Here is a 13,859-nt window from a genome sequence, read left to right as displayed (position 1 = left end):
CCCACCAGCCACTCCTCGGAAGGAAGATGGGGCAATCTACTTCCGTAGTGATACTGCCTCGGAAACCCAAGGAGGGGTCGCTATGAGTTGGGTTCGACTCGACGGCATATAACAACAACATGAACCCTTTACTCAGTAACAAAATGAGTAAGATTGGGGTGTCAATCATCCAGGAGCTCACAGTCTAATTTGAGACACCAACACATAAGTAAGCAATTTCAAATTACAATTTCTAAGTTGTTCCCTTCTCAGTAGAATTGGGTGAATTTGTAAGTAAAGAAGCTTTTAAAATTAGGGAAGCTATTAATTTGATAAATATTTTGCTTAAATGCCCAGTTTTCTTATATTAGCTCTGGTGGCATAGTGCCTGAGGCATTTGACTGCTAACCAGAAGGCTGGTGGTTCAAGCCCACCAGCCACTCCCCAGAAGGAAGATTGGGCAATCTACTTCTGTAGAGATACTGCCTCAGAAAGCCAAGGAGGGGTCACTATGAATTCAATTGACTGGATGGCAATGAGTTTGAGTCTTCAAAAGAGGCATAAATGGAGCTGACTGTTTCAGAGAGCTGCATTACAAAGTCCCTCTTCAGCCATTTCTGAGGACCCATTTAAAAGATTTAGCTTCAGAAAGATACAAGTAATTTATTAATCCTTATGTGTTAGTCTGGATCATTTGAAAAGTAAACCCGAGGACAGGATTGCAATGCAAGTGGAGAAACACCTGTGAGAGGAAAAGGGAAGAGAGCCAAGGAAGACAGCAGTCAGAGCTCCATGCAAGTCGGAGCCCCAGTGAGGGAGGGAGGGAAGGTATGAATGACCATATCCATCCTAGACCAGTGCAGGCCCATCAGGAGTCTTCCAGCCAAGTCCTGCTCTCCCAGAAGTGGCCTGCACTTGATCACTGGTTGGGAATAGTGTGTGGGAATTATGGTCAGCACAAATGCAGTAGAGGGTCTCGGAGACAACAACTGTGTCCCCTGATGGTTGTTTCCTGTCCTTGTAGGTCTGTGAGGCACATTTTCATGGCTGCTCCCTCTCTCTCCTATTGATCTTTATATGTTAACAGTGCCAAGTGCTGTGCAGGTTTGATGTAGGGGCCTAATCATCCTGCCCTTTGGGTGCGCTCTGGGATATCGGTACAGATCAGCAGGAATCTTAATTTTTGTAAGACAGTCCCAAAGCTTCCTGTGAAGTGTGGTAACTGATTACAGGTTTCCAGACCTCATAATTAATTCTTTTGAGTCGTAAGGGAAAAGAAACCCAACCTGTCTTCTCTGAATTGCCTGGAGTTGGTGGCGACAAATCTTAACATAGGAGAGTCCATGTATCTGTGGGATGGTCTTTGATTAATTTCAGGAAGAAGTAGTTTTTCTTTGTTTTGGGGGGATGAGTGCATTATGGTATTCATATACTCAAAATAGTCCTCAAGTTATTGCAAATTTTTCAGTGGAGAAAGCTGAACAGAAAAGAGTAAAAGAGAGTGAGAGAAAGAGGGAAAGAACTGTTTTTCTTTGGGGCTAAAAACCTAAAATCAAAAAAAGGAAAAATTCTTCCCCACTTTAAGGACTATCAGGGAGCAGTAAGTTTGGGTTGAGGGTAACCAGTACTACAAGTATCAGTGCTAACAGTGGCAACAATAAAATCTTTAAAGGATCAATTTCTCTTTAAAGATTTCATCACTTGTTAATTTATTAATGCCTGGTTATAAAAGATAAAACATGCCCCCATACAAAAGAGCCTGTGAATTGAGAATGTGAGTTATTAATTATAAATGTGTGATCTTAAACTTTCTTTAATCTTTAGGGGAAAATACAAGCTGAATTGATCCCTATGGCCATTTGAGGAAAACAGCCTTTAAATAAAGATGGGAATATAAAGGGATTGGAATGTGAACCCTTGTAGAGGTGAGCCCGAGTGGAATTCCAGTACTGTAGTTTGGCTCAAGAAATGAGTAAGAGTCTGAAGGGCAGTAACTAAGACAAAGGCCAGTCAGAAATTTCCTGTGGGCAGAGATCAGTGGTTCAGAAACCAAGACTGTAATTTCAGCTTAACATGAAAAAGGTGATGAACCTGGGCCCAGATAAAAAGTGACATGCAGCCTAGTATGGAAATTTGAGGAGAAAGAAAAATTTAAAATTTTACAGATGTACAGGTTAGTCAGGGATGAAATGTGTCAAAGCGTTGGAAAGGATCGATGAGTTCTTGGAATGTGTACCAAGCTGGCTGAGTGACGTGAAACTTCTTATGACTTGATGAATATTGTTGGTAACATCAATTCCTTTCACAGTTCAAGAAATATTAATTTATGTATTTGAACTGACTCAGTGGGTAACTGGGATGATGGAAAAAACTATGCCAGACAAGAGAATCTAAAGGACACAGGAGTGTCTCCTTTGAAGGGGAAATTTTCCTTTATTTTAACTGTAGGTGTTTGTAGGAAAGAGCTGGAAATGGTACCGGACAGAGCTAGTTCTTTTACACTGTCGATAAAGATTCCTCTAGTGTTTCTATTCATCTTAACACTGTACATAGTATTCTTTGGCATCTATTCTTTGAGATCTGTGAGATTTTATAATAACCAATGAGAATATTTACCAAAAGAGAAAAAAAGGGCTGGACACTCCCTATAATAACATCATGTATGAACTAAGAAGTTGTTAAAAAAAAAAAAAAAAAGGTGAAAATTGTAAGATGATATAAATAATAATAAAAATGAAGGGTTTTCTTTGTAAGTGTATGATGGATGGGTCATTAGTACTAATAAACACATCTCTATCTTGCCCTACAAATTTACTTTGAATAGAATATTTATGTTCGTTAATTGAATTAAGACTTATACTTCAGTTAACAAAGAATAACATTCCTAGTTATTTATGCCTCTTAAAGTGAGACAATATCATTGCATTTTCTAAAGATTTATACATTTCATTCTTATAATAGAGAAAACCCATACTCATTATCTTTTTACAATAGCAATTTCATTAACACAGGAACTTACCTAATCTACGAAATTGTTATGTACAAATTTGTTTTCTTTATACTTATGTAATTTGTGGATATCTGTTTGATTTGTTTTTAAATCAAGTTTATTGAGCTATAATTTATGTACAATAAAGCATATCCATTTAAAATATACACTTCAGTGAGTTTTGACACATACAGTTTTCATCACCTCAAGAAGTTTCATTGTGCATCTTTCCAGTCATCCCATCCTCTCACCCCCAGCCCCAGACAGCCACTGTTTTATTTTCTGTCACTACGAATGAGTGTAAGGAGCTCTTATGGCATAGTGGGTAAGCTGCTAATTAGAAGGTCAGTGGTTCAAACCACCAGCTACTCCATGGGAGGAAGATAAGGTAATCTATTTCTGTAAAGATTTATAGCCTTGGAAGCTGATGGGGGTCATTATGAGTTGGATTCCACTCAAATTACAGTGGGTTGGATTTGGTTTATAGATTAGTTTTATGTTTTCTAGGGGTCATATAAATGGAAACCATGCACAATGTATTTTGGGTGTCTACCTTCATTCACTCAGCATAATGTTTTTGAAGTTTACCATGTGTTTGCATTTGTCAATAGGTTGTTACTTTTTGTTGCTGTCTAGTATTCCATTTTATAATATAGCAGTATGATCATCCATTCACTTGCTGATGGACATTTGGGGTCTATCCAGTTTGGGCCTATTATGAATAAAGCTGCTAAGAACATTTACATGTTTCTTTTTGTGGAATATGTTTTTTCTTTTGTGTAAATATCTGAGAATGGAATTTATGATTCATACAGTATTGTCTCAGAAACCCAAGAAAGGGTTGCTATGAGTCGGGCCCGACTTGATGGCACATAACAACAAAACAACAACATGGTACTGTATGTTTAACTTTTAAAGAATTGCCAAACTATTTTTCCAAACTGGAAAACATCCCCATTAGTAATATATGAGAGTTGCAGTGACTCTGCATCTTCACCAATACTTGGTATCATCAGTCTGTTCAATTTCAGTGATTCTAGTAGATGTGTGGTAGCATATCATTGTAGGTTTATTTTGCATTTTCCTTATGATCCCTGATTTTGTGTGTTCATTCACCACTCATATATCTTCTGAAGGGTCTTTTCAAATCTCTTGTCAACTTTTCATAAATTGCATTGTCTTATACATACTAAATTGTAAGAATTCTTTTTATCTTTTTATTTAGTTCCATGATTCATTTTGAGTTTTGTGTATGACTTTGAAATAAGGATTGAGGTTCATTCCCCCCCCCCAGATGTATATCTAGTTGTTCCAGTTGTTAGAAAGACTTTTTTTCCAATCATTTTTTAAAAAAATTATACCCTATCCCCAACTTAATCATGCTTGATCTCATTTCTTTTTCTGCCTGTTTTCACCAGATTTATTTATTTATTTATTTTTGTTGTGATTTGGGTGCAAGTTTACAGAGAAAACTGGTTTCCACTCAACAATTCATACACATTTTGTTTTGTAACACTAATTGCATTTCCTGAAATGTAGCAGCACTCTTACCACATCCTCCCTGTGTGTTAACATTTCCTTTCTTCTTTCTTTGCTATCTTTTCCTGCATTAGTATCTTTATCCTTGAGCAAATGCTATGCTTTTGATCGATTGTTCTAGTGAATGCATACCTCCCTAATTATTATTCACATATGTTTGTCTATCGTTTGGCTAAAAATTGACACTGGAGGGTAAGTTCAGTTCCAAGCTTAGAGACTGTCCAAGGGTATTCCACCAGTCTTTATCAGCCAGTAAGCCTGGTCTTCTGTGAGTTTGAGTTTTATTCCACATTATTTTCCTACTCTATCCAGGACTTCCTCTTGTGCTCCCATTCAGAGAGGCCAGCATTGATACCCAGGCCCCATCTAGTTCTTCTGGTCTCACAATCCTGAAGGCAGGCGTTCATATACTCTATTCATCCTTCGGACTAATTGTTTCCTTGTGTCTTCAATTTTCTTCACTCTTCTTTGCTCTAGATACGGAGAGACCAATAGCTGTGTCTTATGTGCCACTCACAAACATTTTAGACCTCAGTCACTACTTGCCAAATTGGCTAAAAACAGGGCTCCAGGAATTGCTGGAATACCCGTAGAGGCATTTCATCAAATGGATGCAGTGCTGGAGGTGCTTGCTTGTTTATGACAAGAAATTTGGAGGACAGATAGCTGGCCAGCTGACTGGAAGAGATCAATATTTGTGCCCATTCCAAAGAAAGGTGATCCAACAGAATGTGGAAATTATCTAACAATATCAGCAATATTGCACACAAGTAAAATTGTGCTGAAGATAATTCAAAACTGGTTGCAACAGTACATTGACAGGGAACTTCCAGAAATGCAAGCTGAATTCAGTAGAGGATGTAGAATGAGGGATATCATTGCTGATGTCAGATGGATCTTGGCTGAAAGTAAAGAATACCAGAAAGATATTTGCATGTGCTTTATTGACATGTGACTGTGTGGATGATAACAAATTATGAAAAACATTGCCAAGAACCTGGGAATTCCAGAATACTTGTGCTCATGAGGAACCTGTACATAGACAAGAGGCAGTTGTTTAAACAGAACAAGGGGATACTGCGTGGTTTAAAATCAGAAAGGGAGTGTGTCAGGGCTGTATCCTTTCACCATACGTATTCAATCCATATGCTGAGCAAATAATCTGAGGGGCTGGACTATATGAAAAGAATGTAGCATTGGTTTTAGAGGAAGACTCATTAACAACCTATGATTTACAGATGACACAATCTTGCTTGCTAAAAGTGAAGTGACTTGAAGCACTTAATGCTGAAGATAAAAGACTATAGTGTTCACTATGGATTAAACAACAACATTAAAGAAAACAAAAATCCTCACCGCTGGACCAGTAAGCAACATCACAATAAATGGAGAAAAGATTGAAGTTTTCAAAGTTTTTAATTTACTTGCATCCATAATCAACACCCGTGGAAGCAGCCATCAAGAAATCAGACATCGTATTGTACTGAGCCAATTTGCTGCAAAAGACCTCTTTAAAGTGTTAAGGATCAATGATATCACTGTAACTAAGTATGCATAACCCAAACTACCATCTTTTCAATAGCCTCATATTCAATAGTCTAAGCTGGACAATGAGTAAGGAAGAGCAAAGAAGAGTTGAGGTATTTGAATTGTATTGTTGGTGAAGAATATTGAAAATACCATGGACTGCCAGAAGAACATACAAATCTGTCTAGAAAGAAGTGTGGCCAGAATGCTTCTTGAAGCAAGAATGGCCAGATTTCATCTCACCTACTTTGGTCATTTTGTGAGATGGGACCATTCCCTGGAGAAGCATATCACGCTGGGTAAAGAAGAGGGTTGCAAAAAAGGGGAAGACTCTCAACAAGATGGATTGACACAGTGGCTACAAAAATGGGCTCAAGCATAGCAAGGATTGTGACTCTGGGGCAGTACTGGTCAGCGTTTCATTCTGTTGTGCATAGAGTTGCTGTGAGTTGAAGCTGGTTCAATAGCATGTAACAACAATGCTACTCACCAAAACAGGATATTGAATATTGTCCCTGTGGACTATGTTATTGCCAATTGACCTTAGTGTTCTCCAAGACTGGTGCTGAGCCCCTAGGCCTAGTGACTCATTCCCTCAAGGTGTTTGGTTATGGCTAAGAAGTTTTTATAACTTTGTCTTTTGTATGCTCTACTAATTCCTGGATATATTTGCAGCATGTATATATACAAGTATAGAAATATCCTTTGTTGGACATATGTTGTTGTTGTTATGTGCTGTTGAGTCATCTCTGACTTGTAGCGACCCCTCCTTGGGTTTCTGAGGCAGTATCACTACAAAAGTAGATCGCTCAATCTTTCTTCCGAGGAGTGGCTGGTGGGTTTGAACTGCCAACCTTCTGGTTAGCAGTCGGAGATATATGTATGTATGTGTGTGTGTGTGTGTGTGTGTGTATGTATGTATGTTTATTTGGGAGTTCTGGTAGTGTAGTGCCTTAGGCACTTGACTGCTAACCAGAAGGCTGGCGGTTCAAACCCACCAGCCACTCCTCGGAAGGAAGATGGGGCAATCTACTTCCGTAGTGATACTGCCTCAGAAACCCAAGGAGGGGTTGCTATGAGTCGAGTCTGACTCGACGGCACATAACAACAATAACATATGTTTATTTGTGGGTGTACTCCCATTTGCTCTCTTAACTTGTTCAGCTTGAGAGTCTATCTCTGTATCCACTCATAGATGATTATTTACTGCTATTGTAGGAGTGTTTATGTGGTAGTATTTACCTTTGTTGCCTTTAACTCTTGTGAACATCCCAGTGTCTTCCTTTTCCTTGATCATTTTGTGCTGACCTCCCCATTATTGTATATTGCCTTACCCTTCACTCAAGTTAATGCATGTCTACCCTCTACTTAGTGATTTACCCTCACTTCCCTCCTACCACTGATAACCTTCAAAGAATAATTCTTTCTGCGCTAAACTTTTTCTTGACTTTTTACGGTGGTGATCTCATTGTGGTGAATTGCTTGATGTAGGCCATCTAGCAATTGTCCTTCATTTTGGAATGTACTGTAAATCCTATTATCCATGCCTGTTTAGGATGATATGGTAGTTAAGGTCATGTGTCAACTTGGCTGTGCAGCTGGTAGTAGTTATTCCCTGTAATGAGTGGCTCAGTGGTGGAATTTGCCATGAGCAACAGAGTAGCTGCTTTTAAACTACTGATTGTTAAAGTCATACACTTGGGTTATTTCTGTTGGAGCAGCACCGGTTGGATGTATCTTGAGTCCTGCCTTCCTGGAGAGTATAACTCAAATCACCATCCCTAGCTTCCTTGAGGGTATGCTTATGAATCTTCTGGGAAGGTTCACCCTCCTCTTGCTCCTGTTCTGCATTTTGGCTCGTCATCTCACCCCTGGATTTGGTACAGCAGCCATCATCTGACCTGCTGATTGAGATTCATCAAACCCCAAGAATTGGGAGGATCCTCCAGACCGACTTATAGACCTGGGACTTAGCCTGCCAGCCTCCCAGCCTCCACCACCACTGTGTGAGACAATCCCTTGGGTGTCTATGAGTTCTGTGAGGTGTGAAATACAGAACCCAAAGATGGGGGAGATTACTGAGAGGAGGAGGAGGAGTTAATGTCTGAAATGATGGAGCAGCTTGGTAGTTTGGACATTTGGGACATCCTTAACCTCTGCCTCATGGAGACCAGCCTTGTGCTGATCTTTCTAAGAGAAATTGTTCAAGTAGGCATACCATATTTATCCGGTTGTGATTGACCAGTTTCACTAAGCATAATGTCCTTTACATTATTTGGAAGCAAGAATGGCCAGACTTCGTCTCACCTATTTTGGTCATGTTGTAAGAAGGGAACATTCCCTGGAGAAGGATGTCATGCTTGGTAGGGTGGAGGGTCGACGAAAGAGGGGGAGGCCTTCAATGAGATGGATTGATACGGTGGCTGCGATGATGGGATCAAGTATAGCAGGGATTGTGGGGCTGGTGCGGGATCGGGCAGTGTTTCGTTCTGCTGTGCATGGGGTCGCTATGAGTCGGAAATGACTCGACGGCACTTAACAACAACAACAACAACAATGTCCTTTACTTTCATCCATGTTTATAAGGTGTTTCACAGAATCATCATTATGCCTTAATGTGTAGTATTCCATTGTGAGTATGCACCATAGTTTGTTTATCCATTCATCCCTTGGTGAGCACTTAGGTTATTTCCATCTTTTTGCTATTGTTAATAAAGCTGTGATAAACATGAGTATACATACTTCTGTTCATGTCATAGCTCTTATTTCTCTAGGATATATCCCCAATAATGAGATTGCTGGATTGTATGGTATTTCTATTTCCAACTTTATAAGAAAGTTTCATACCGTTTTCCTCAGTAGTTGTACTATTTTACAGTACCATCAGTAATGTATGAAGGTTCCAGTATCTCTATACCCTTGCCGGCTTTAGTTATCTTCCATTTTTATGAACTTTGCTATTAATGGTAGGGTGACATGATATCTCATTGTTGTTTTGATGTGCCGCTTTCTAATGGCTAATGATTGCAAACCTTTCTTTGTTAACTGTCTAAATGTCATCTTTGGTAAAGTGTATGTTCAGGTGTTCTGCCCATTTTTTATTGGATTGTTTGTCTTTTTGATCTTGAGGTGTTGAAATTTTTAAAATAAATTTTAGAGATTAGTTCCTTGTCTGATATGTCATCCCCCAAAACTGTTTCCCAGCCTGTGTTTCTCTTTTCGATATTTTTGTGAAGTCTTTTGTGCACATGATGTTTAATTTTTAGGAGGTCCCAGTAAAAGTTTGTCTTTTGTTTGTGCATTTTTAGTTATGTTTCATAGTATATTTATGCCATGTATTAGAGTATCTTAGTTTGCCCTTATTTTTGATTTGATGATCTTTATAGTTTTAAGTTTTACATATAGGTGTTTGCACCATCTTGAGTTAGTTTTTCTTTGTTGTTGTTGTTGTTTAATTGTGATTTGGGTGAAAGTTTACAGAGCAAATTCATTCTCATCTTGAGTTAGTTTTTGTATCTGGTGAGAGATATAGATCCTATTTCATTTTTCTGCAAATGAATGTCCAGTTTGCCAGTGCCATTTGTTAGAGAGACTCTCTCTTATCCATTTAATGGTTTTTGGCCCTTTGTCAAAGATAAATTGTCCATAAGTGCATAGATTTACTTATGTGTTCTCAGTCTATGTGTCTGTCATTGTACCAATACCAGACTGTTTTGACTACTGCTGCTGCATAGCAGGTTTTGAGATTGGGGAGTGTGAAGCCTCCTACTTTGTTTTCCTTCTTTAGTAATAAGTTGGCTTTTCTGGGGTCTCTTTCCTTTTCATATCATGTTGGTGATTAGTTTTGCCATCTCTTTAAAGAATGATGATGGAATCTGAATCAGAATTGCATTATGTCTGTAGATTGCTTTGGTAGTACTGATCCTTTCACAATGTTAAGTCTTACCATGGTACATTCTTCCATTTAAGTAATTTCTTCTAGTTTCTGATAGTAGTGATAGTAGTGTTTATAGTTTTCTTTGTATAGGTTTTTTTTTTTTTTTTGGTCTATCTGGTTAGATTTACTCCATCTTTTGGGTGGTTATTGTAAATTGTACTGTTTTTCTGATTGCATTTTCAGAGTTCTCTTTGTTCATGTAGAGGAATCCAACTGATTATTGTACATTAATCTTGTATCCTGCCACTTTGCTGAATCCTCTATTAGTTCCAGCAGTTTTCTTGTTGAGCCCTGTCTTAGGCTGGGTTCTCTAAAGAAGTAAAACCAGTGAAATACTTATGTGTGTGTGTGTGTGTGGGGTGTATGAATGTATATGTGTATGTATATGGTCAGACTTCAAGCTAGAGACTTCTTCTGTCTCGTGCAGCTGCAGGGGCTGATGAACTCAAGATCATCAGGTAAAATGGCAGGCTGTTGGTTGGAAAAGGGAAATGGCAGCTTGCAAAGGCAACAATCTCAAGGTTGGCAGGCAATATGGCAGGCCACTGGTTCAAGGTCAGATGATAATGAGCCAGATGCAGGATCTTGAGCAAAAAGCCAGAGACCTTCTCCAGAGCTTTTCCACATATATTAGAAACAGGACACACCCTGAAGGAAATTCCTTTTCAACTAATTGACTGCTCATGGCAGGCCTCATCATGAAGGTGATTATGTTATATCAGATCTCATCATGGGGATAACTAAATCAAAATTGCTAAACCATTTAAAATCATGGCCCAGCCAAGTTGGCGCACAACTATCACAAGTCTTTAGGATTTTCTATGTATAGGATCATATCATTTGCAATGTTATTTTACTACTTCTGTGCCAATTTGGATGCCTTTTATATCCCTTTCTTGCCTTATTGCTCTGGCTGGGACTACAATATTGAATAGGAGTGGTGACAGTGGACATCCTTGTGTGGTTCCTGTTTGCAAGGAGAGTGTTTTCAGTCTCTCGCCTTTGTGAGTAATTTTGGCTATGGTTTTGTATATATACCCTTAGTTATGTTGAGGAATTTCCCTTCTATTCCTATTTTGCTTAGGGGTTTTGTCAAGAATTGGTTTTGGATTTTGTCAGATGTCTTTGCTGCATTGATTGATACAAGCATGTATTTTTTTCCTTTTGTTTTATTATGTAGTGCATTTCCTTAATTGTTTTTCTAATGTCGAACCTTCTTTGGATACCTGGTATAAATCTACTTGGTCATTATGTGTTATTTTTTTGACAAGTTGTATTAGCTAGCATTTTGTTGAGACTTTTTGCATCAATATTCAGGGAGAGATATTTGTCTATAATTTTCTTTTTTTTAGGGATATCTTTCCCTGGTTCTGGTATCAAGGTTATGCTTACTATATAGAATGAATTTGGGAGTATTCAGTTTCCATTTATTTGGTGGTTTTTTTCCTTGATTATCTTTTGTTTTTTTAATTATACAGTATTGTGATCTGAGAAGATGCTTTGTACTATTGCAATGTTTTTAAATTTACTGAGGCTTGCTTTGCAGCCTAACATGTAATCTATTTTGGAAAATGTTCCATATGCACTGGAAAAGAATTTGCTGTTGTTTGGTGAAGTGTTCTATATACATCAGTATTGATTGTACTGTTTAGATTATTTGTATCTTTGTTGAGTTTCTTTCTAGTTGTTCTGTCCTTCATCAGAAGTGTTCCCCTACTATTATTATGGAGTTCTCTATTTCTCTTTTCAATTCTGTTGAAGTTTGGTTTATATATTTTGGGGCTCTTTCATGGGGTATGCGTTTATTTATTATAATATATAAAATACCTTGTTAGATTGATCCTTTAATCATATACAGTGACTTTTCTTGTCTCATTTGCTGGTTTTTGCCTTAAAGTCTATTTCATCAGAAATTAATATTGCCACTCCTGTTCTTTTTTGGTCACCATTTGCTTGATACATGTTCTTCCATCCTTTGATTTTTAGCTTATTTTTGTCTTTGTGTCTGAGGTGTGTTTCTTGTAGACAACATATTAGTGGGTTTTGTTTTCTTATCACTTCTACTTCTGTCTCTTGACTGGTGCATTTAATCCATTTACATCGGTGTAATTATTCATAGGTATGAATTTACTGCTGTCATTTGGAAGTTTGATAGTGATATGTCTTGGTTATTTTCTTTTGGGATCTATCCTATTTGGGGTTCATTGAGCTTCTTGAATGCATATCTTCTCATCTTTCATGATATTAGAGAAGTTTCATCCAACAAATCTTTGACAATTTTCTTGATGTTCCACCTCCCCCCCCATCTCTTCCTGTTCTGGAATTCCAATTTTATGTAAGTTATTCCTCTTGATGGTGTCCTACATAATCCTTAGGATTTCTTCAATTTCTTTTCTTTTTTTTTTTTCTGATTGTTCCTCTTATAGATTAGTATTAAGAGATTTGTCTCTAATCTCTCTAATTCATCTTCAGTGCTATTCCTTTGCCCTTCCAATACATTATCTATTTCTCTATTTCTGAAATTTTAGATTCTAGATTTCTGTTTGCTGTTTCTGTTTGTGTTTTGGGCATCTAGTGTTGCTCTAACAGAAATACCACAAACAGGTGGCTTTAACAAACAGGAATTTATTCTCTTATAGTTTAGGAAGCTAGAAGTCAGAGTTCAAAGTGCCAGCTCTAGGGGCTGGGTGAAAGCCCTTTGACTTTGGGCTTCATTTCTGCCTCTTGCTCCTGGCCCTCTGGAGCTAGTGGCATCTCTTCACTCAGGCAGCTGCTGGCTACTGAGGCTGCCAAACCCAAGCTCAACAAACAAAATGGCACAAAATTATCGAACAACACAGCAGGTCACTGGTTCAAGTCAAGGACAGGCATTGCTGACCACTGGGGAGGGGGTAGCCACTCATTTTGCAGTGTCAAAAAATAAAAAAGGATGAGAGAAAAAAAGATGAACAAAAGAAGAGAAAACCAAGGGAGGGGGAAGAGAGACCTAAAAAGGGAAAAAAGAAAAATACTTAAAAATAGGAATAAAGCACAGTACTAGAGAAAGTGATAGCTACCAAACATGGCTATGTAGGAAAGCAGCACACACTCTGTAGGAACTTGCACCTCTGACTAAGGTGGGGCAGAAGTGGGTGCTGCTAACAGTATGGGTGGTAGCGGAAAGGGCACCCACTCTGCAGAATCTGAAAAAGGCAAAAGAAGAGGAATAAAAAAAGGAAAGGGGGAGGAAGAGAGAAGAATTAAGAAGAAAAAAAAAAAAAAAAAGCATAGCCTTGGCAATGCAGGAAGGGAGTTTGACTAGCTGCCAGGTGGGTAGGGGCATATTTCTGGTACCTGGCAGGTTTTGCAAAGTAAGGGAGGAGGTCACATCTGGTTTCCTGATCAGATTTGGTACTGGTGTAGTTCTATGCAAGCAAAGCTGGTTATTTGATTCCTACTCCAATCAGAACACTGCTTGCAATAATTCAAAACAGCCATGCTGTACTGGTGGGCAGTTTACCACTGTTCACTGTTGTTATTCAGTCTCTTCCTCTAACTGGTATTTGATCTACTTCTTTATCCTTTTCTTTGAACCTCTAGGTTCCAGGATTGTCATCCATATCCATTTCACTTGGTTTGTTGGGTCTTTGTTGTAGAAGGTCTGTGTAGTGTATCTGCCTAGACTGCCATCTTGAATCCTCCTCTAATTTTTTTTTTTTTTTAATTCTGTTTTTGGTAAAAATATATACGGGAAAACAAATACCCACTCAACAATTTCTTCTTATACAATTCATTGACATTGGTACATTCTTCCCATTGTGTGACAATTCTTGTATCTCTTCCAAAATGATGTCGCCACCATTAAATTAGATCACTGCTCCCTAAACTTATCTATACTGTAGAGCTACT

General features: G+C 38.3%; 1 protein-coding gene across 1 annotated transcript in view; it reads left to right on the top strand.

Annotated features, from left to right (window-relative positions):
- The window catches only part of ZNF704 (zinc finger protein 704), a 375,130-nt gene that overhangs the window by 107,024 nt on the left and 254,247 nt on the right, over window positions 1–13,859 (top strand). The gene's annotated exons all lie outside the window — the stretch shown is intronic.

The sequence above is a fragment of the Orycteropus afer genome, unplaced genomic scaffold (assembly GCF_000298275.1).
Source record: "Orycteropus afer afer isolate SDZICR_OR568_19922 unplaced genomic scaffold, OryAfe1.0 scaffold00129, whole genome shotgun sequence".
NCBI lineage: Eukaryota > Metazoa > Chordata > Mammalia > Tubulidentata > Orycteropodidae > Orycteropus > Orycteropus afer.
This window is presented reverse-complemented; position numbering and strand designations above follow the sequence as displayed.